Genomic DNA, 23,476 nt, shown 5'->3' with positions numbered 1-23,476 from the left:
GGCTTACTTCACTCTGTATAATAGGCTCCAGTTTCATCCACCTCATTAGAACTGATTCAAATGTATTCTTTTTAATGGCTGAGTAATACTCCATTGTGTATATGTACCACAGCTTTCTTATCCATTCATCTGCTGATGGACATCTAGGTTGCTTCCATGTCCTGGCTATTATAAACAGTGCTGCGATGAACATTGGGGTACACGTGTCTCTTTCCCTTCTGGTTTCCTCAGTGTGTATGCCCAGCAGTGGGATTGCTGGATCATAAGGCAGTTCTATTTCCAGTTTTTTAAGGAATCTCCACACTGTTCTCCATAGTGGCTGTACTAGTTTGCATTCCCACCAACAGTGTAAGAGGGTTCCCTTTTCTCCACACCCTCTCCAGCATTTATTATTTGTAGACTTTTGGATCGCAGCCATTCTGACTGGCATGAAATGGTACCTCATAGTGGTTTTGATTTGCATTTCTCTGATAATGAGTGATGTTGAGCATCTTTTCATGTGTTTGTTAGCCATCTGTATGTCTTCTTTGGAGAAATGTCTATTTAGTTCTTTGGCCCATTTTTTGATTGGGTCGTTTATTTTTCTGGAGTTGAGCTGTAGGAGTTTCTTGTATATTTTTGAGATTAGTTGTTTGTCAGTTGCTTCATTTGCTATTATTTTCTCCCATTCTGAAGGCTGTCTTTTCACCTTGCTAGTAGTTTCCTTTAATGTGCAGAAGCTTTTAAGGTTAATTAGGTCCCATTTGTTTATTTTTGATTTTATTTCCAATATTCTGCTTTTGAATATGCTGTCTAGTTTGGTCATAACTTTCCTTCCAAGGAGTAAGCGTCTTATAATTTCATGGCTGCAGTCACCATCTGCAGTGATTTTGGAGCCCAGAAAAATAAAGTCTGACACTGTTTCCACTGTTTCCTCATCTATTTCCCATGAAGTGATGGGACCGGATGCCATGATCTTCGTTTTCTGAATGTTGAGCTTTAAGCCAACTTTTTCACTCTCCACTTTCACTTTCATCAAGAGGCTTTTGAGTTCCTCTTCACTTTCTGCCATAAGGGTGGTGTCATCTGCATATCTGAGGTTATTGATATTTCTCCCAGAAATCTTGATTCCAGCTTGTGCTTCTTCCAGTCCAGTGTTTCTCATGATGTACTCTGCATAGGAGTTAAATAAGCAGGGTGACAATATACAGCCTTGACGTACTCCTTTTCCTATTTGGAACTAGTCTGTTGTTCCATGTCCAATTCTAACTGTTGTTTCCTGACCTGCATACAAATTTCTCAAGAGGCAGGTCAGGTGGTCTGGTATTCCCATCTCTTTCAGAATTTTCCACAGTTTATTGTGATCCACACAGTCAAAGGCTTTGGTATAGTCAATAAGGCATGGCAGAGTCTTGGACAATGCCTAGGACTCTCTGGAGCAAATGTTGGCCACTGGAGTTGTCTGTCCTGTGTCAGGCCAAGAAGCTGGGCTTTCTTCCTACTCTCGAATGTGGGCTGCTTGGGAAGGGTGTGACCTTGGGTGAAGGGGCTTTGGCATCAACGTCAAGCTTTGCAGCTGAGCTGCAGCTGCTCCTTGAGGGGATCTGGGTGGTGCTCCTCCATGGCTGGCACAGACCTGTTACAGATATAAAAAGACTTAAGGAATATTAACCACATGCAGGGGATTCCTGAATCCAAGAAACAACCATAAGAAGGTATCTTTGAAACAAGAGGGGAATATAGACTGGGTATCAAATGATAGTTAGGATTTGTTATTAATTTTATTGGGTTTGATAATGGTATTATGGTTATGACAGAAAATGTCCTTATCTGTTAGTGACATACCTTGAAGCATTTATAGTGGTATAATAAGACATCTAGAAAAACAATAACAGCAACAACAGTGGAAGGATTGCTGGTGAAACAAAAATGCTCAATTGTTGAAAACCATTAAAGTTCCAATGGCTTCCCAGGTGGCTCAGTGGTAAAGAATCCTCCTGCCAATGCAGGAAATGCTGGAGATGTGGATTCGATCCCTGGGTCAGGAAGATTCCTTGGAGGAGGAAATGACCACCCACCTCAGTATTCTTGCCTGGGAAATCCCATGGACAGAGGAGCCTGGTGGGCTACAGTCCATAGGGATTGCACAGAGTCAGACATAACTGAGCAACTGAGCACACACACACATTAAAGCTAGATATGGGCGCACGGAGGTATTTTATAGCATTCTATGCTTGTATTTAAAATTTTAAGCATAACAAAGATCATTTACAAAGAAGCAATTTTCTCTTGGTAAAAGAATTATCATATAGAGTTGGCATATGTTATTGGGTGTCTCATATTCTAGAGCTAGACAAATGAATCCAGAAAGAAGTCAAATTTGAGTATCATGTTGATCTGCCCTGTTCAGAAACCAAATATCCTGCAATGTCAGCTGAAAACTTTCAGTGGCGTTTGAGGATTTCCTTGTTGAGTGAGGCCAAATGCATAACTGGGAAAGGAGAGACTGAAATAATAGGATGGCAGGAAGGAAAGGGAGACAGAAAATGATTTAATTCTGAGATTGCCCAGCCACAGTTCTAGGTGCTTTCCACACTTCCTCTCCTTGAATTCTCACGGTACCACCCTATGCTATTGTTCAAGATTTTCCAGGGTATGAGTCTCATTTCGCAAATTAGAGTATTAAGACTTAGAAATGTGTGAGCTCATCCAAGTGCTGGAGTAGAGAATCCCAAGTCAGGCGGTGTCTGGTTTCTAGGCCCTTGCACTGGGCCACTGGGGTTCAGAGCTGTTCATTTCTCAGATTCCTGACATCTGGCAGTGCTGCAGGAGAAGAGGGAGAAAGAGAATGGTCATGTCGTGGGTCATGGGCAAGTTCCTGGGATAGGCCACCACGTGATGGTCCTTGGTTTTGTGCAGGAAAGAATTCAAGAGTAAAGCAGAAGCAAATTTATTTAGAGAGATACACATCCCACAGGCAGAATGTAGTCTCAGAAGGTGAGAGTGGACTCAGGGTATGGGGCTGTTTTTTTTTTTTCTTTTGGTGGTGTGGGGTGGGATGCTGTTAGTTTTTATGGATTGGGTAATTTCATAGGGTGGGTTTCCCAGGTGGCTGAGTGATAAAGAATCCACCTGCCAAAGCAGGAGATGCAAGAGACATGGGTTCTATTCCTGGGTTGAGAAGATCCTCTGGAGGAGGAAATCCCCTGGAGCAGCAGACTCTCCCTTCTAGAAAATGCAAGAATTACACAACCTCCCTTGTCTACTAGGCTCCTGGCCAGACCTTCCACTGTCTGGCATCATCCTCTCTGCTCATGACACTCCATATTTCCCAAATCTAGAAAAATTAGATGAGAAGACAGAGAAAGATAGTATTCTGAATCCTAATCAGAAAAAGTTGTGAGATTTCCCTCTTCTCTGGAAGCATTTTCTGTTTCTTGTTGCCATTGTTTTTTGGCTTTTGCTCCTGACACTGTTTTTCCCTCCAGGCTCTTCAAAAGTTTCAGTTCTTTTTTTTTTGTTGTTTGGGGGTGGGGTGGCGGGGGTCTCTTTGTATCTTTGGGTCCAGAGCTTGCCCCAACTCCACGTGCTCGCAGTTATTTTTAGTCTCACGTAGTTTCTTTGTATTTTGTTGCTGGAGCAGAGATGTGTGCAGGTGCCCGCATTGCAGCAAAGGGTCCCAGGTGTGCCTTACCTTGAGGTGTGGGCTCTGAGGTGAGGACAGCTGGGGACAACCAGAAAGAGAAAAATCAAGGAGGGCAGCTTTCTTCAAATTCCTGCCCATCACTATTTACATACAATGAGAAGGAGGGAGGAACAGAGGGTGTGCACCTGAAGTGAAGGGAAAGTCCATTTCTGCAGATGATGTCAGAAGTATTGCTCAAGCCCACTTAGTCTGTATGAAAGCAGGCCCTTCTTGCATCAGAGCGGGGTCAGGGTTGGGGGTGAGGGCTCTGGATCTGCCTGGGACAGGGCTCAGGGTTTCAAAGCAAGCTGGAAGATCTGTGCCTAAGTGGCTCTGCATTTAACTTGATCAACACTGGTTTATTCCCAGGGGCCTCAGTGTCTCATAAGAAGACTTTTTGTTCTTGTTGCTGCTGATGGCCTGCTGATGACAGCATTAAGGAATCCAGGGAGGAGACCTTCGGTAATAAAGTGACACTTAAAGTGCTTTCAGGTGATTTCTCTGAGCAGTTGTGGGGCTAGGAATTAATCTTTAAAATGCAGGTACGTGGCTTTGAGCATGTGTCAAGAGGGAACCTGCAGAACACTTTGGCATGAGGTTTAGCTAAGTGTAAGTTTTCAGGATGTTTATAGGAAAAACTTTCCACTGGGAATACTCTACTGTATCCGCTATCACTTCATCACAGCAGAGCCTATCCCTCCCACACTGCTACTGATTTACTGCTTCCCAACATTCTTCCAAAAAGCTACTTAGGCGCTTTTTGTTGTCCCGTGAGAGGTAAACCCTGAAGCCAAGGCTGGAAGTTCCCAGCAGGAAGTGCTGAGGCCCCACCTTTCTGATCTGGGTTTCGCATCTCTTAGAATGTTAGCTCTTTGCTGCCTCCTGTGGGTGTAGGTTTCGTTTCCATCACAGTCCTTTACTGCCCAGACTCACCTGGGGATGAGCAGAAGCGAGGTGAAACCTGTTTCAAGTCACAGCCCACCTCCTCTGGTTATGGACTTTCGTACATTTTTGGTTTGTGGTTTTCTTCAAGTAGATTGAGGGGAGTCGTGTCCCTTTGCTGTTCTGTGGCAAGTCTAAACCGACTGGTCTTAGCTTCCCTCTCCCAGTTTTAGACATCAGAATCCCTCCCTTACTCTGTATCTCTGCGTTTTGCCTTCCTCCTCAATTAGTGATGCTGCACTTGCCAGGTGTGGTAACTGGACCGAGGAAGGGGTAGATGAATAAAACGTGGTTCCCTGGTTTCAGCAGCTCACAGTGATCTGGGGGAGACAGAAATGTGAGCAGCTCACAGTGAGTGACTCCTTCCTTACCTTCTTTCTGGTCCTCAGGGGGTCCTCCTCCCCTTCTCCCAGGGTGATTGCATCAGTTTTTTGGCCTAGCATGTTCCTGGACTGGTTTTAGTCAAATGTATAGATTATTTAAGAAATGTTAGTCGTCATTATTACTGTCATCATGCCCCGCGTCAAAAGCTTTAATGCCTCTAACTCCCAGAGCTCTTGGTTACCAGTAAAATGTGTGTAGAGAACAGGAACCTTAAGGAAAATGATAAAGTTGCAGCAGAAGCAGATATTTCTGATTTTAGTTTTTCTTATTTCAGTTATTAGTTAAAAAAAAAACACAGCCCCCTTATTGGATTAATTTGAAGCAAATCTTAGATATTCTAAAATGTATTTCACACAAAATGTTTATAAATATATATATAAATATATAAACCATTATATATATCTGAAAGATGAGGACTCTTTAAAAAGTAACCTCACTACCATTATCACACCTAAAAATGAACAATAATTTCTTAACATTATCAAATATCCAGTCAAATTTATCTGATTTTATCATCAGCTTTTAATTTTACAGTTGGTGTCTCTGAATCAGGATCTTTTGATAAGCCCTTATGTTGAGGTACCTCTTAAATATATTTTTTAATATGCATGTTTCCCCTCGTGTTCTTTATTTTTCCTCACAATTTATTTGTTGAAGAAACTGGATTCCTCTCCCAAAAGGGTTTTTGATAGCCTGGATTTTGCTTCCCCTTGATTTTTAACATATTCCTCTATTCTCGATAGTTCCTTAAAACTGATAGTTAGAGCTAAACGTTTTAGGCCGAGTTTAGGGCAGAAATGCTTCATAAGTGGCGGCATGGACACTTCTATCAGGAGGCACAAAATACTTTGTGATGTGAGCAGCCCTTCATGGCCATCATCACAACCCATTAGCTTGTTGTTGTTTAGTTGCTAAGTTGTATCTGACTCTGTGACCTCATGGATTGTCATGGACTGTAGCCCGCCAGGCTTCTCTGTCCATGGGATTTCCCAGGCCAGAATACTGGAGTGGGTACCCATTTCCTTCTCTAGGGCATCTTCCCAACCCAGGGATCGAACCTGCATCTCCTGCATTGGCAGGCAGATTCTTTACTCCTGAGCCACCTGGGAAGAGGTTGCTGAATAGTATTATTTTAGTTCTATCATCTCTTCTTATGGCTTAACTAGAATACTTTTTATTGAAAAGAGAAACTTCTCTCATCAACATTTGGTTACTCTGAAATGTACTTGTATGGGAAAATAAAGGCTTGATTCTTTTATTAACAATTTTTAAAGAATTTAAATAATGTGAAAATATATAAATCCTCATAGAGAGAAGTTATGGCCCTCCTTATCTAACTTTTTCCTCCTTTCTTTGGTTCCTCTGACATCTAGAATTTCTCTCCTTCATAATTCCTCTTTTTCATCCAACTTTGAAGGGATTTGGGAAAGAACTGCAGGCTTATTCACACTGAAGTATAAATGACCAATAACTTAGTGTGACTATATCAGATTTTTTTATTGAACTTGTATCAATGTCTTAAATTAGAGAAATGAAATGACGCTTCTTGGATAAGAATAGCATTTGTATGCGCTAAATATTGTGTCTGCTACTCTGGTAAATACTTACATATGTTGTAAGGTGTTCATGTCCCCTCCCCCATTTTACAGATGTAAATAACAAGGCTCAGGTTGTTTAGCCTCAGCTGAAAAGTGGCAGAGGTGAAAATAAAACCTGAGTTGTGTGGCTGCAAAGCCAGAGTATTGAACCTGCCTTTTCAATACCATTTCAGGCATAAAATTGAACAGGAGGAGGGAGGGGTTAAGGGAGATGAGGGCCTCTTAAGATCAAAATCCGCAATATGAAGGAGCCAAGTTATTCACTGTGTTAGTGTGTAAGGCAGAGCCTGGCAGTCACCCACAAAACCAGAGATTTCTCCCCTCAGGAATGTTAACGTGGGGCTGCTTCTCTGCCGTTGCAGCAGCAGGAATGATGCCTGTCCCACTGCCCGAGGATCCTATTTACTTTTTCAGCTTCTCCTCCATCTTGTTCACTTGGTCCAGCCCTAACAGGAAAAGTGGCCCTTTTCCTGTTCCTCAAACATGCCAAGCTCCTTTCGGTCTCTGGGATTTGCTTCTCATGGACCAGGGCTCTTGGCCTCCTTAATCAATAGAAATTGATTACAGGCATGACAAGAAATTCAGGCAAGGCTTCACTGGTACCCCTGCTGCAGCAGAGGGCAGTGAGAACAAACAGCAGACGGCCTTGCTTGTACGCTGTCTCCCAGAGCGGGGACAAGCTTGTTCCTTATATGGGGTGAGGCTCAGATTGTGTCCAGGGGTCGGGCTGGAGGGGTGGCTTGGGTGTTTTGCCCACCCCTTAGGTGCTGTTGCGTGCAGGGGGCATGCTCAGTACCCTGCTTTTGCTTCCAGCACCGTTTTTTTTTTTTTTTTTGGCTACAGACTCTTCAGAAGTGTCAGTTGGGGTTTTTGGTCCCTTTGTCTCTTTTGGGTTCAGAATTTGCCCCAACTGCTAGTTAGTTTTAGTCCCATATAGTTTCTCTGTATTTTGTTGCTGGAGAAGAGATGTGTCCAGGTCCAAGCACTGCAGCAAAGGGTGCCAGGTCCCAGCCTTTCTCACATCTACTGTTCTTCCCCTGGATCTATCTTCTTCACCTTTAGTCTTAGCTTGAATGTCAGTCTTGCAGAGACTGACATCCTCTCTAAAGAAGAAACCATCCTCTCGAAAGAAGCCACTCCCTAGCCCCCAGTCACTCTCTCTTTCCCAGTTCTCAGGGTCTTTTCTAGCTCTTATTACCATTGAAAAGTACCTTCCCTCTTTGGCTTCCAGAATGTATGGAGAACATGGCCAGTTTTGTCCATGACTGGGACTCTGGAGCCCACCACATGGTAGGCACTCAAGAAGCCTTTGTTGAACAAATGAGTCAGTTCAGGCACCCTTTGCTCATTGCCTCCTACGTGGAGGCCTTCCTAGCCCAAATCCATCACCACTGGTTCCAATTAATCACCAGAACTGCCGCAGCTGTTATAATCTACTCTTCCATCTAGAAAGTCAAAGGTTTCTGCCTTTCTTATTTAAAACCATAGCTTAACACAAACAGCCAGATTTATTTAGTTATGAATTAGGCTGAGGTCCAAGATGATTCATATTTTAAGTGAAACCTGTTTGCTCGAGCTAGTCTGTTTCCTCTGACATAAATTGTTCTGGGAAAAGGACATAGGTGGGGGAACATGTTTTTAGGCCACATTTTATAGCATAGCCATCTCACTCTTCAGTTTTGACATGTGGGATCTATCTTAGTCAGCTGGGGCTGCTATAACAAAATACCTAGACCGGTGGCTTAAGTAATAGACATTTGTTTCTCATAGTTCTGGAGGCTAAAAATCCAAGATCAAGGTTCCAGCAAATTCAGTTCTGGTGCCAGCGGTCGTCTTGTGGTGTCCTCATAAAGCAGAGAGAAGGAGCTCTGGAGTCTTCTTATAAGGTAGGAAACCCCATCATGGGGGTTCCACACTCATGACCTCAACTTAAGCTTTTTACCTCTCAGAGATCTCACCTCCAGATACAGTCATATTGGGTGTTAGGACTTCAGTGTATGAACATTGCAGGGATATAAGCATTCAGTTCATAATAGCATCTCTCAGATTCTTTTTGATGGAAACCTTGAGTGCTTCTCGGTGAAAGAAAACTATGACAGATGGAAGCACCTCAGACATTCTCCCAAAGTTGGTTGGTGAAAGCTCTTGATGGTCTATGAAACTAAATTGGAAATGGATAAGTTTGCTCAGAGTTAACCAGTGGCTTGGGAGACAGTTCACAGGGCAGTACCAAGTATAGTCCTAGCTTCATCTGTATCAATCACCTGGTGGGATGGGGTGGGAGAAGGTGTTTAAATGCTGCTAACTAAACCACAATCAGAGCTGCTGGTTCAGTATGTTTGGGTGTGGGGCCTGCAGGCTACATTTTGACAAGTACTCAGGTGTAGCCTACTTGCCATTAAGTTCAAGAACCGCTATCATTAAGAAAGGACTTCCCAGGTGGTGCTAGTGGTAAAGAACCCGCCTGCCAACGCAGGAGATATAAGAGACTCCGGTTCAATCCCTGGGTTGGGAAGATCCCCTGGAAGAGGGCATGGCAACCCACTCCAGTATTCTTGCCTGGAGAATCCTATGGACAGAAGAGCCCAGTGGGCTACAGTCCATGGAGTCTCATAGAATTGGACATGACTGAAGCTCACGCATGTCGTTAAGAAGTGAGATTGGACTTTACCACAGCTTGCTTATCCTGAGGAACCTGAGGTAAGTTGCCTCAATCACATTGCCATTTCACACTGTGGTTTTTGTTTCTGGCCTGCTTACTTTCTACAGTTAGTCCTGTATGTATGAACCTTCAAGTTGCGAACTTTTGAAGGTTAGTTCATGTGTCTGGGAGCTTCCCTGGTGGCTCAGATGGTAAAGCGTCTGTCTATGATGTGGGAGACCCAGGTTCAATCCCTGGGTCGGGAAGATCTCCTGGAGAAGGAAATGGCAACCCACTCCAGTATTCTTGCCTGGAAGGTCCCATGGATGGAGGAACCAGGTAGGCTACAGTCCATGGCGCTGCAAAGAGTCGGATTCGACTGAGCAACTTCACTTTCGCTTTAATGGGTCTGGCTTCCATTGTCACGTGTGTGAATCCTCTGCAAGCGGTGGTACTTTTGTATACTTTATAAAGTATACTGTATGGAGCACAGTGCAGCGCTATATAGCCAATTGTGTTAGGTAGGTACCTAGTCTAACATTGTTGGACTTCAGAGCAGATTGGACTGACCAACGTGCTCTCGGAATGGAACTCGTTCTTGTGTAGGGGGACTACTATATTGCACAGGGGTGTGAAAAGTGAGACTTCCTGACCAACCAAAGGTATATCTCCAAACATTGCTAGAGGCTTCCCCTGGTCAAGAACCTCCTTTGCTTTTTTAGATGCTGCCTCCCTATTGTTACGGAGAAAAGGCATAGTTGATCTTCACCTTGATGTAAACATTGTTTAATATTCAAAGTAATAGTTGGCCTCAGACAACTCTCTCCTGTGTTGGCTCTTCTATGGGTCTTTCTCTGAAAGATTTTCCCCCTAACACTAATTTCTTTTTTTCCCCCTGGTCGTCTGAATCCTCATTTTTCAGGAACAAATTCAAGTTTGTTTTCATCCACTTAAGTCCCCTCTACCACAGGCCTTTTTCCTCCCTTGAATTCCCAAAATAGATGTACCATAGGCTTTAGTACTTAATTGTGTTCTCCTGTGGAATCAATTAGAAGGCAGAGCCTGAAGCTGCTTTTGAGAGCTTGGTAAACACCTGAGGGCAGGTTGATTGGGTCCTTAGGTGAAAATTGCAGAACGATTGCATTGGATCCAGGTGGGTTCGGTCTAATCGCCCCAGCTCGAAGGAGCGAAGTTCAAGAGGAAACATTACAAAGTTTCTGGTTTATATTGATAAATATTTAGAGAATGGATTTTTGGCAGATGTAGACTTATTAGTCTACCTAATATGTTTAAAAAGCAGGTCTTACCTAGGAGCATAAATCTTTATGCTTTTATTTCCTCAAGTTTAGTAGTGAGGCAGTACCAAATTTGTATTTATGAAATAGTGCTTTTTAGATGTAAATGAGGCAGGGCTTTTCAGAAACCTTTACAAAGAAATTGAAAAAGGGTTTCTGTGTCATAGATAAGGTTATATAAATTTTCTTGTTCCATCCTAAAAAGGTTTAAACGGTGTTCTGCAAAAAATCTGTCCAGATACGTTTCTTTGGCTCTAATGAAAATGAGATCTAAGTTTCACCCTGTGTTTAATGTTGCTGGGCTGACTAGAGAGAGAATTCACTCATAACTACTTAGCGCAGCACATTTGTTTAAATTTCATTTTGATTGGAGTATAGTTGATTTACAATGTTGTGTTGCTGGTAACTACTTTGAATGCAAAATGTGCCTTTTTATGTGGCCATTTCTTGTGACTGCCTTCACTCAGAGAAGGAGGAGAGAAGGAAACTGAGAAACAAAGTTAGCATCCTAAAAGTTTGATGCTTTTCTGTTCCACGTTACAAACGGTCACTCTCTAGTCACTACTTAAGGGTCTCAAAGAGATGATGATAATAGATTCTGCTGCTGCTGCTAAGTCGCTTCAGTCATGTCCGACTCTGTGAGATCCCAGAGACGACAGCCCACCAGGCTCCCCCATCCCTGGGATTCTCCAGGTAAGAACACTGGAGTGGGTTGCCATGTCCTTCTCCAATGCGGAAAAGTGAAAAGTGAAAGTGAAGTCATTCAGTCATGTCCGACTCTCTGCGACCCCATGGACTGCAGCCCACCAGGTTCCTCCGTTCATGGGATTTTCCAGGCAAGAGTACTGGAGTGGGGTGCCCCCTCTCTAAAACAGGAGCTGCTCTGTTCTCCTGTCTATATGGATCACCATGTCATTACTCTGGTAAGAGAAAGAGGCTGGAAAGTGTTCCTTACCCTTATCTTAGCACCCCTTGCACCCTCCCCCCTGCTCCCACCCCGCCCCCCCCAGGAATCTGGCTTGTTGTGTGTGCATCCATCATTCTGGAAAATCTCTTGGAGGCCTTGCCAGCCCTATGCGCATGGACATTTCCTTCAAGAGCCAGCAGGGGTCAGCCGGAACACTGGCTGCTCTGGCCACTTCTCTTGCCAAGACCAGGATGGCACAAGGAGGCACTTGTTGGTTCCCTGAGCTGAGACGAAGCCCTTGCTAAGTCTTCGGAGATGTTTTACGTGCCTTCTACTTTTGGCACTGCCCTCCACTTTGTACCACGTATCCCTAAGCGTTCAGCCCTCCCTGGGTTCAGTACACTTTCCCATCAGCATCTAAGCCAACACCATAAACCATCTCTCTCCTCCGCTGGAATGGAGCTGTTCTATTTTAAATTTGAAGTTCTACAGTCACTAATTTTACAGGTTTATCCAAGTGAGTGTGCTATGGCTTCTCTCTTGCCATTCACTGACATTGACGTTAGTGGTGGGGAAGTCCAGCTTGTGGCCTGGAGGGAGGGAGACCTGGGGATGAGAAAGGTGCAGAGGAGAGAACTGCTGGAACCATCCCATGACCTGCCAAAGGGCTTCGCTGTCCTCGTCTGAAGAGAGCGAAGATCCCATGTGCCTCAGGGACCAAGCTCCTATCCTTGCATTAGTACTGATGGGATAGCTGGTCACCATGACCTGCCCCAAGGGTTGTGCATTCTGAGAATTGTTCGTCTTTCAGGACCAGCTACATAATTTGTGGAGTCCAGTGCAAGATAAAAATATAGGTCCCCTTGTTCAAAGACTATTAAGAACTTTAAATCCATGATCACAGAGCATTGAACCAAGCACAAGGCTGCTCTGAGCATGGAGCCCTCTGTGACTGGCCTGCAGGTCACATACCCATGATGTCATCTCTGCCCCAAACATACGAAGGAAAAGCTCTTCCTTGTCCTGACCCAGGGGATCTGTGTGAGGGCATCCCACATCTGACTTCTCTCCCGTCCCCAGGAACCAGGGTCCTAGAGAGTGAGAGAGATACATGGGGGAAAGTGTGTGAGATCTTACTCCACAAATACTGGACATACACTGTTTTAGGCTCTGGAGATTCTGCAGTAAACAAGTCCTTGTCCTCATGGGGCTTGAAATCTAACTGGGGAGGACAGCAGTCAACAAACAGGCAAACACCCGCACGTCATGTTGGATACTGACAAGCACCTTGGAGAGAAGGAAAGCAGGGCAAGCGGGGATGGGCGTCAACGTGAAGGGATGGTGTCTGAGAGGGGCTATTTGAGTAAAGGCCTGGAGGGAGGGAGTCACGCAGTACTTGAGAAGGGGAGCATTCAGGCAGAGGGTCTGCCAAGTGCAGAGGCCCTGAGGCCTGTCGGATTTGAGGAAGAACAAGAGGGCAGCTTGGCCGGTATGGCTGATGGGGGTTTGGAGGCTGTGTAGTTGGAAAAGGGAGTTGCACTAAAGACTCTGGATTTTACTCTGGATCAGATGGAAGCTTTGGGTGTTTACAGCAAAGCTGGGTCATCATCTGACTTAGGTTAAATCAGGGGTCCCCGGCCTCCAGGATCTGATGATCTGAGGTGGAGCTGATGTAATAATAATAGAAATAGAGTGCATAATAAATCTCCTCCCTGCCCCTCGCCGCACTGGTTTCTTCCATGAAAATCAGTCCCTGGTGCTGAAAAGGCTGGGGGCTGCTGGGTTAAAGGGCTCCCTCTGTACTCTGTTGAGAAGAGATTGTGGGGACAGAAGAGTGAGTGGCCAGTGTGGAGGTTCTTGCAGTAATAATCCAGGTGGCTCTGACCAAGCTGTTCCTGGTGGAGGTGATGAAAAATGGCCAGATTCTAGAAATATTGTAATCTTAAAAGGACAAGGGGCCGGGTTGGACTTGTTTATCACTTTAATCCTATTGCCAGACAGATGGTCTGGCCCATGTAGGTGCCCAACAAGTATGTGTTTAATGAGTTAATACAATTTAACACAATTTCTTATAATAGAGTTGTAAGATATATTTAAAGAATGAAAAGAGGCAGGAAGCCTTGCTAGTATTTTAGAAGTTTTTATCCCCACTGTGCTTCAATGAAGTCTTCAAAAATGTTAAAGGTCAGTTCAGATGAAATAAATTACATGTCTCAAGGTGATATAGCCTGTCTGCCTGAACACGCTTTTAAAATCGACAGTAAGACTATTTTTAGTGTGTGGTCCGTAGGTGACACTGAATCTTGTTAGGGCTTCCTCTCCACCAGGTCATGTGTGCAAGGGCACTAAGGTAGAGTGTTTTATTTTGTTTTCATAAGAGCTCTTTTTTATTCTGTTTTTTCTTTAAAAACTTTATATTGGAGCATACTTGATTAACAATGTTGTGTTAGTTTCGGGTGAACAGTGAAGGGACTCACTCATATATATTAATGTATTCATTCTCCCAAATTCTGTCCTCATCCAGACTGCCACATAACATTAAGTGGAGTTCCCTGTGCTCTACAGTAGGACCTTGTTATTTATTTTAAGTATAGCAGTGTGTACATGTGGATTCCAAACTCCCTAACTCACTCTCTCTTCACCCTTCTCTCTGGTAATAAGGTTGAGTGTTAAATGCAATTTTAACTGAACTTTATACTTGGTCTATAGATAATTAGATTAGCTTCTCCAACAATTTGGTAAGACTCTCTTGAAATTGTATGTACAAGACAAACATTTGAAAAAGTCATTCTTCCTTAATGGAATACTTAGATATTATATAAAGGATCAAAAATTCATCTCAATGTTGGAAATACAGCAGTGCTCACATGCTACAGAGACCTTCACTGCTTGATGGCAGTTTAAGTCTTTTCCCATGCGATTCTGGTATATGTATGTATTTCATATATATGGGCATGCTAAGTCACCTCAGTCATGTCTGACTCTTTGTGACCCTATGGACAGTAGCCTGCCACGTTCCTCTGTCCATGGGATTCTCCAAGCAAGAATACTGGAGTGGGTTGCCATGCCCTCCTCTAGGGGATTTTTCCAACCCAGGGATGGAATCTTCATCTCTTACGTCTCCTTCATTGGCAGGCGGGTTCTTTACCACTGGTGCCACCTGGGAAGACCCACATGTATATATTTTGAGGGGGCTGTTATTTGTTAAGACCACATAAAGTATCATTAGATTTATTTTCCATTTTGAATTTGTGCAGGGAGGTGGAAGTACAGAAAGGGATGGTGTAGGGAAGGGATAATCAGGGGAAGATGAGGCTGCAGTAAAACTTAAGAAACTGTGGGGTATCATGGGAAATTCTATGAGCGCTTTTCAGATGGCAAGTTTCCTCCAGCTGTGGGCCTTCTAAGCTGCTGGGCCATCTTTCTCCACCCAGAAAGCTTGTTGAGGCCATACCACCCTGCAAGACTGCTTCCCCTGGGGCTGTGAAGCTGATTGGTTCTTCTTATCCAGTGCCCACCTTCCTGCCATGGGAGTTGGTCATTCCAGATGAAACCTGGCTAAAGTCAGACATTCTGCGATTCCTGTCTTGTTAGACTTGAAGAGTCAGATGATGAAAGATTCCAGTAGACCCATGGCTTTCCTCGGAGTCAGGCATCCCCCTCCAAGATGGCTGGTGTCCCCTGGAGAGTCCCCGGGTGTTAGTGGAGCTGTGGGCCTCCAAGGATGGAACCATGTTCTTCACAGCCTACCATGTGCCAGGCATATGCCTTGATGTGTCCCTCCTCTGGACCCATTTGTAGTCTGATTTTCCTCCTCTTGTACTGTTTGTGTTCGTTTCTTGCCTAAGTTTCCCACAATCCAGGGCTAGACAGCATCCTATCTTTTCATGCCCCCACCCCATTATTAACATACTTTTTGCCATCTTATGGGAGACAAACTGGCTCTAAGAACTTCTAGGCCTCATGTCCTCATTCAAGGCAAACAGGGCTGCTCCAGCTATGCCTGTTTCTTTCATCAGAGAAGTGGGCTTTACCTTCGGCTCCCAGTGGACTTCCCCATCACTGTTTCACCACTTCAAACTAAAAGCAATACTGGGAAAATGAGGGTCCAGCTTTGGGAAGAAGGGGTTTGGGAATGGCTCCTGACTTAAGTAAAAGTCATTCAGTCATGTCTGACTCTTTGTGACCCCTGGACTGTATCCTGTCAGGCTTCTCTGTCCATGGGATTCTCCAGGCAAGAATACTGGAGTGGGTTGTCATTCCCTTCTCCAGGGGATCTTCCTGACCCAGGGATCAAACCCAGGTCTCCTTCATTGCCGGCAGATTCTTTACCATCTGAGCCACTGGGGAAGCCTATATACCTATCTATGATAAAGTTTAATTTATGAATTAGGCATATTTCAGAGATTAGTAACAGTAATGGATAATAAAATGGAGCGGTTATAACAATATACTGTAATAAAACTTGTGATATGGTCTCTCTCTTTCTATGTGTCTCAGAATGTCTTATTGTACTATATTCACCCTTCTTGTGATGATGTGAGGTAAATAAATGTCTATATGATAAGATGAAATAAGGTGAATGATGTATTGTGATCTGTGTGCGTGCTAAGTCACTTCAGTTGTGTCCGACTCTTTGTGACCCCATGGACTGTATCCCCCCAGACTCCTCTGTGCGTGGGATTCTCCAGGCAAGAATACTGGAGTGGGTTGCCATGCCCTTCTCCAGGGGATCTTCCTGATCCAGGAATGGAACCTGGGTCTCCTGCATTGCGGACAGATTCTTTACCCTCTGAGCCACTAGGGCTTCTGACTTAGCCAACTGCAAACATCTGCCCCAGGGGCCACTCTCTCCAGTTGGATCATATTCTTCTAGACAAGCTGCCATAACATGTGAAAATTCATGTCATTTTGTTGCATCCACTCACTCTAGGGCCACCATCTCCCTCCTGTCTCTGTCGCTGCCTTTAAGTGCAGCATCAGCGACTCCTGGCCTTAGCGTTAGTTGCTTAACCTCGATCACCTGTTCACCCCTGGCTCCTCCCTCACCTACTGCTCTCAGGAGAGCCAGTGCTGGGCAGACATCTTCACTCAGGCTTGCCCTCTTCCTCCTCCTGCACCTACTACCCACAGGAGAGCCAGTGCTGGGCAGACATCTTCACTCAGGCTTGCCCTCTTCCTCCTCCTGCATGCCTGCGTGAGAGTCTTGGAAGTCTGTCTCATCTGTCACTGGAATCACTGGATTCATCCTGTGCTCCTGCGTCTCTTTAACCTCCATCACACAAAGGTCCCTGAGTCCTGTTCATCTTGTTTTGAAAATAACTCTCACCTCACCTTCTCGTTTCCCTTTGCATAGACCTGGTTCCCCTTCAGGGCTTCCCTGGTGGCTCAGCAGTAAAGAATCTGCCTGCCAGTGCAGGAGACACAGGAGACTTGGGTTCGACTCCTGGGTTTTGAACATCCCCTGGGGTAGGAAATGTCAACCCACTCCAGTATTCTTGCCGGGGAAATCCCGAGGACAGAGAAGCCTGGCGGGCTACAGTTCTTAGTGTCAGAGTCGGACATGACTGAGCATGAACACAAGCATGAGTTCCCCTTCAATTCCTGCTTTCCTCACTCCACTTCATTCCACTCTCCAAACTGCCACGGTTATCTTTATGTAACTTGATTGTTCGCCTTGACTAAAAGGCATTCATGGTTTCTTATTGTTTGAAGCATGGCATTTGAATTGCATCCTGCCCAACCTGTCGCTTTAATCACGTTTGCTCGGTGTTCTTGCCCTTCTGATTCAAGGTCTCCCGTTTCCCAGAGAGATCTCAAGGCTTTGCTGTGTTTGGAACGCTTGTCCTGCCTTTCTGCCTCAGTGACCTCCTCCTTGTCCTATGGACCCAGGTCAAAAATAACCTCTCCAGGGTGGTTTCTCGCAAACCGATTCATGCAGCTGCCTTTTCCCCTCTTATACTGTTGGTATCACATTTGTGACATTGTTTTTCACCTCCACATCCATCTCCTCTAAGAACCAGCCTGTGATGTAGCTTCACATTTTTAATAGCTGTTGCAGGGCTTGGCATCATAGCAGGTGCTCTGAAGATGTTTGTTAAACAAGTATTTTTTAACTCCTGGGAGATAGCAGTGGAGGAGGTTTTCTGAATGTTGTGCATTTGGTACATGTGTGGTCAGTATGAATCCTAACAGTTCAGTTAAGAAAACTTCAGAGAACAAGTGTTTACTGCAAGGGAGAGCTCTTCAGCTTCCAGGATTGGAGGTGGTGTGTGTGTGTGGTTGGTGTTTTTAGAACAAGGCAATGGTTCAGCCCCGTGGGAGCAGATTGCATGAGACAGACACCCAGAATGGGGGAGATAATGCCAGCCAATCTGTCAGGTTTCATCATCTGCTGGTCTTGGGCTGGGAAGCTTCCTAATATACGCCTCTCAAACTTAACATCTTGGGAGGGACTGCCTTCAATTTTCATTTTCTGCAGGTTGCTTATACAACCCACCTAAAAGTAATATTTTAAGAAAGCTTATTATTTATTTCAAGTTAAGTAAGTAAATCTTGGTGTATTGGATTTAGTAAGCATGGATTCTGATCATATCTGCCCTGGTAAGGAAATGTACCTGGCATGGAGAAGAGGCAGATCTCTTATAGATTACTTCTTAGCCAAGAAATAACATTTTTTTCTTTTAATTTCACACAGCTAAAATTGCAATTATATAATTGTGAAAAAGCAGTTTTGGGAGTAGTTCATTTAAGACTCAGGGATAGAGGGAGCTGTGGATTCCCCCCCCCCAAATTTGTGATTTTATTTTATCTTATCTGGGAAACCTACTTGCTCTTGGGTGTGTGCATTGGCAGATAAAGCATGTGGGTTGGTGAGTTGTTTGTATATACTTACATGACTGTAGGTGAGTGAGAGTGTGTGTGTGTATAGATCAGAAAGTACAATACAACCTCTTAAATTTAGAAAAATTGTGAAATGACATAACTCATGAATACACATCCATCTAAGCAAACATATATACTGCCTTTCTGTACTGTTAGTGTACAGATAGGTCTCCTTTAACAAATACATAATATTTGAAACACATTATGTTTTAAGTGAGTTAGATATCTTTCCTGAACACTGTTTATGTTATTAATTTTCTTTGCAGTGCTCCCTTTTCAAACGTGTTACAAAAGTAATCTTCAATCAAGGTTTAATTACTGTTATTTTCAAAGCAGTTGGATCTGAAATAATGAGGCTTTACTGGTATTTTCCTATTTTTTAGCCATAGAAGTTAATGATAGTTCTTTCCATCAAGTTGGAACAAAGCAGAAGATAAGCAGTATAAATAATCATGTCTTAGGTACTTTCCTAGAAAATATTTCATCTTCTGGTGCAACTGGAAAAATAAGCAATTGGTAATTCCTAGTGAGTTGGTACTATTCAGGACTTTTTTGAGGTGACCTTCCATTTTTGAGATAAATTCTGATGGGATTAAGTAGATCATCTCTTCTGCATTCCATATATGGCTTTGTGTGAGAAAGAACAAGGTGGTTCTAAGTGGGTAACTTGGCAGGAACACTGGCAATAGATGATTTTATGGGAGACAGTGTGTGGCATAAGAGTGAGCTTAGCCTTAAAAGTGGAAATCTGGCCTCTTTGGCCCTAACACCAAGAAAGAATAGTGTGCGTTTCCCCATATTGTTGTTCCAGAGGTGTGGCAACAATATCAAAAGCAAAAATTCATTGCTGGAACAATGTACCTCAAGTTGAAGCCTTCAAGCATGGCTTTCAGGTAATGAATTAAGTCCTGATTTCGTATGAGGGAAGGCTTAATAGCTGGTAGGTGACCTTTTATTATTATTTTTTCTTTCACTTAAAAGATTAAGCTGTATTCAGGACAGAGTTGGAGAGAGAACAAAGAGTCAGTAAGTCAGCAGCATAGTCTATTGAGTCATGAGAAAATAAAGACTTGTGCACACACAGAACAGCTCTGCTTGCCTTACTCACAAGTCTGTGCCTTAAATGCCAAAGGTGCATCACTTCTTCCCTCTCTCCTTTTTTCATTTTATCATTGATGTTTTCCTGTCCTTTCAATAGGTGAAACTTCCTTGCCTTTCTCCCCTGAAACTGCTGCGAACATTACCTATGGCCTCCACTTTGCTAAATCTAAAGCTCAACTCTCTGCTTTGGTCTAACTTGACCTTTCAGCAGAGTTGACATACTTGATGACTCTCTTCTAGCAAACACGTCCTTCTCTTGACTCCCAGGCCCTCACAACTCCTTGGTTTCCCTCTGACTTCACTCATGGGTCACTCTTTCCCAGACGCTTGCTGCTTCATTTTCTCTTCGTGGATGCGCCCAGGACTCAGACCCTACAGCGCCTGTTCTTCTCAACTTGATTCCCTTCCCTGGAAACCTCATCTGGTCTCATGTGCTCACAGCTCCCATGTGGACGTCTCTGGCCCACGTCCCTGAATTCCAGACCCATGCAGTCACTCATCTCTTTTGTGTGTCTACACTTCAATCATCACCTGTCTAAATGCAGACTCTAGATCTGGCCTTCAAGTCCACTTCCCTTGGAGTTATTTGTATCAATTAAGGACAACTTCATTCTTCCAAGTGCAGGAAACATCCCTGACTCCTCCCTTTCCCTCACATTCTACTCTAAGCCTTCGAGAAATCATGAGACTCAGGTCTTATTACACTTCTCACCACCTCACTGTTACCCTTCTAGTCTGACCCACCGCTGCCCCTTGCGTGGGTTATTGCAGCTGCCTTGTAACTGGTCTCCAGGCTTCTGCCCACTTCTCAGTTGGCTCAGAGAGTGACTGGCGTGAGGTTGTTCAGTACATCGGTCAGGTCACGTCACTTCTCAGCTCCAAACCCTCAGCGACTCCCAGTTTCCCTTAAAGGTGTCCTTCTCTAGACCTGAGGGGCTCTGTAAGGTAGACCTTTCTGCCTACCCATTACCTCCCTGGCTTCCTCTCCTATTAAATCCTTCACTGCAGGTACAGTGGCCTCTGCTTTTCCTTACACATTCCAGATGTGGTCTGTTTCCATTTTAGGGCCTTTGCACCTGGTGTTCCATCTGCCTGCAGATGTCTTTTCCCCAGACATGTGTGTAATTAACTCCTTCATTTCAAGCCCTTTCTCCAGTGTCGCCTTCTTCCTCATGACCCTAATGACTAATGCAGTCTGTTCCACCCCAGCACCCTTATCCCCCTCTAATTTTTCTGTAACACTTATCATCTATTAACATATAGTATGGTTATTTACTATGCTTGTTTTTAAGAATAGTTCTTTCTTTTTGGCTGTGCTGGGTCTCCGCTGCTGGGCAGGCTACTCTCTAGCTGCAGTGTGTGGGCTTCTCATTGTAGGCACTCGGGCTTCAGTAGTTGCTGCGTGTGGGCTCTGTGGTTGAGGCCCCTGGGCTCTGGAGTGCAAGCTCAGTAGTTGTGGTGCACAGGCCTAATTGCTCCGAAGCGTGTGGGATCTTCCTGGATGAGGGATCCAACCTGTGTCTCCCGCATTGGCAGACAGATTCTTCACCACTGAGTCATGAGGGAAGCCCTATTTTTTATTGTCAGCTTCTCCTACTAGAATGCAATCTTCATGAGCACAGGGGCTTTTGGCTGTTTTCTGTCCTAAAGTCTGGTGTGGTTGATGGCACAAGTTCTCAGTAGCTATATGCTGAATGAATAAGAGAAAATTGTGGATGCTGGGAGCTGTGGGCTGGCTTTCTCCCATGTACTGAGACTTGTTCTGTCAAGCCTTTTTCCCCTTAAGACCCCACTTTCTGAAGTGTTTGTTGTGGGAGCTGGGGCTAGAGTGAAGTCTCCCTTGGGATGGTTTCTGGGAGGAGGAGGAAAAAGAGAAGGGAAAGCCTTTCCTGCTATTGCCATAATGCATTGGCTTGTATCAGCTTGAGTGATGGAGCCAGGTAATCAGCAGGCCTGGCCTGGTCTGATACAGTTTGTATTCTGATGTTTTTACTTAACATTATCTCATGAGTACTTGCCCCACTTTTTCTTTTCTTTCTTTCTGCTTTTTATGAATATATTTTAAGAGCTACATATTTAAAATATGGTCCTAATGACTCAGCCTTAAAAGCTGACATGTGTAAGCATGGAGGTGATCTTGGATTGTTTTTAAATGTTTATTTTTAAAAATGTCTCTTGCTTTCATTATTTTTAAAAATAACTATTTACTTTTGGCTGTGCTGGGTCTTCATTGTTTTGAGGGCTTTTCTCTCATTGCGGTGAGTGGCGGCTACTCTCTCGTTGCAGTGCACAGGCTTCTCACTGTGGTGGCTTCTCTTGTTACGGAGCTCAAGCCCAAGGGCTTCAGTAGTTGCAGCCCTTGAACTCTGCTGCTGCTGCTAAGTCGCTTCAGTCGTGTCCGACTCTGTGCGACCCCATGGACAGCAGCCTACCAGGCTCTGCCGTCCCTGGGATTCTCCAGGCAAGAGTACTCTAGAGCTCAGTAATTGTGGAGGAAGGGCTTAATTGCTCCACAGTATGTGGGATCTTCCTGGATCAGGGATGGAACATGTGTCTCCTGCACTGGCAGGCGGATTTTTTTTTTTTTTTTTCTTTTTTTCCTTCAAACCACTGAGCCACCAGAGAAACCCTAAATATTTATTTATTTGGCTGCATGGGGTCTCCGTTATGGCATGCAGGATCTTCGAACTTCCATGCACTATGCGGGATCTTTAGTTGCAGTATGTGGAATCCAGTTCCTCTACTAGGGATTGAACTTGGGCCCCCTGCATTAGGAGCATGGAGTCTTAGCCACTGGACCACCAGGGAAGTTCCTTGGATTGCTTTCAAGAACCTAAGGGTAAGATAACAGTTAAGAGGACTGGCTAGAGTTTGGTCCTCTGGGTGACCCTGGCTCCAGCCCTTCCCAGCTGTGTGACATGAGGCACTTCACTGAACTCATGCTTAGTTTCCTCCTCTGTCAAATGGAAGTAGTGCCAGTGCCTGGAGAGTACCTGGCTCTGTCACAGAAACAGGGTTCTTCTGCAGAAATGAGAGTTTGCTCTTAGAACCCTTCTGTTCCCTGTCATCTTCAGACCAGCATGATCAGTGATACCTGGGGAGCTGGTCAGTAATAGACTCCGAGACCCCACCCAGACCTGCCCAATCCGAATCTGCCTTCTGACAAGCTCCCCAGGTCTTTGCTTGCACACCGATGTCCCAGAAACAGTGACTTCAAGCACTGGCTGGGACATAACCAAAGACTACCCGATGCTGGTTTTGTTTTGGAGCAATTCTGCTTTGGGACCGGTTAGAAACATACTTCTTGTCTGTGTCAAGCAAGCTTTTCTAGTATTAATAAGCACCTGTGGGATCCCAGGCCCTTCATGGCACATCTCTGGGCTTCAGCGTCCTCATCTGTGATGTGACAGTCAGAAATGAGTCATTTCAGAAGCAACCTGCCAGCTCTGGCCTTCTGGGATTTGGTGCTCCTTATCAATTCATATTTTACTGAATGGTGGTGGTTTAGTTGCCAGGTCGTGTCCGACTCTTGTGACCCCGTGGACTGTAGCCTGCCAGGCACCTCTGTCCATGGGATTTTCCAGGCAAGAATACTGGAATGGGTTGCCATTTCCTTTTCCAGGGGATCTTCGCAACCCAGGAATCGAACCTGGGTCTCCTCCATTTCAGGCAGATTCTTTACTGATAGGGAGTTTTAGAAGACTAGGATTTCTTTTGGAAACTGGATAAGAGTACAGCCTTGGAAAAATGTTCACAAATACTCTTGTGGTGAAAGCTAACCATACCAGAGGGACTGGTCTTTTCTAAATCCTCCAGGTGCATCTTACTCTGTTTTAATGTCTTGTTTGACAGCACTCTAAGAACCAGTAGGATTTGGGTGCTTTTGGTAGAAGCTATTCTACTTAAGTAATCATTAACCTTTTTAGAACAAAAACAATGGCCCTTAAAATGATCTATCTTTCAGTGACATAATTGCTTCATAGGCTATATATCAGAGAGAGCAACAAATTCTAAAAGATTAATCTTGTAAAATGCAGTCAGTAATCATGGTCTACTAGT

At 44.4% G+C, this 23,476-nt stretch overlaps 1 long non-coding RNA gene across 13 annotated transcripts in view; it reads left to right on the top strand.

Annotated features, from left to right (window-relative positions):
- Positions 1-4,171: 4,171 nt before the first annotated feature.
- The window catches only part of LOC147359341 (uncharacterized), a 176,888-nt gene continuing 157,583 nt past the window's right edge, over positions 4,172-23,476 (top strand). For 4 of the 13 annotated variants that reach the window (XR_015140711.1, XR_015140707.1, XR_015140704.1 and 1 more), the window contains exons 1-2: positions 4,812-4,957; positions 8,359-8,474. This is a non-coding gene — a long non-coding RNA (uncharacterized LOC147359341). Of the gene's footprint in view, positions 4,274-4,809; positions 4,958-7,049; positions 7,286-7,416; positions 7,879-8,358; positions 8,475-8,997; positions 9,289-23,476 lie in introns of those variants that run through there. The other 9 variants (XR_015140710.1, XR_015140706.1, XR_015140701.1 and 6 more) reach the window with 8 other exon arrangements.

Source organism: Bos grunniens, chromosome 14 (genome assembly GCF_055505025.1).
Source record: "Bos grunniens cultivar Pamir isolate PY7600 chromosome 14, Bosgru_T2T1.0, whole genome shotgun sequence".
Classification (NCBI taxonomy): Eukaryota; Metazoa; Chordata; class Mammalia; order Artiodactyla; family Bovidae; genus Bos; species Bos grunniens.
Note: the sequence above shows the minus strand (reverse complement) of the source record. Positions and strands in the feature narration are given on the sequence as shown.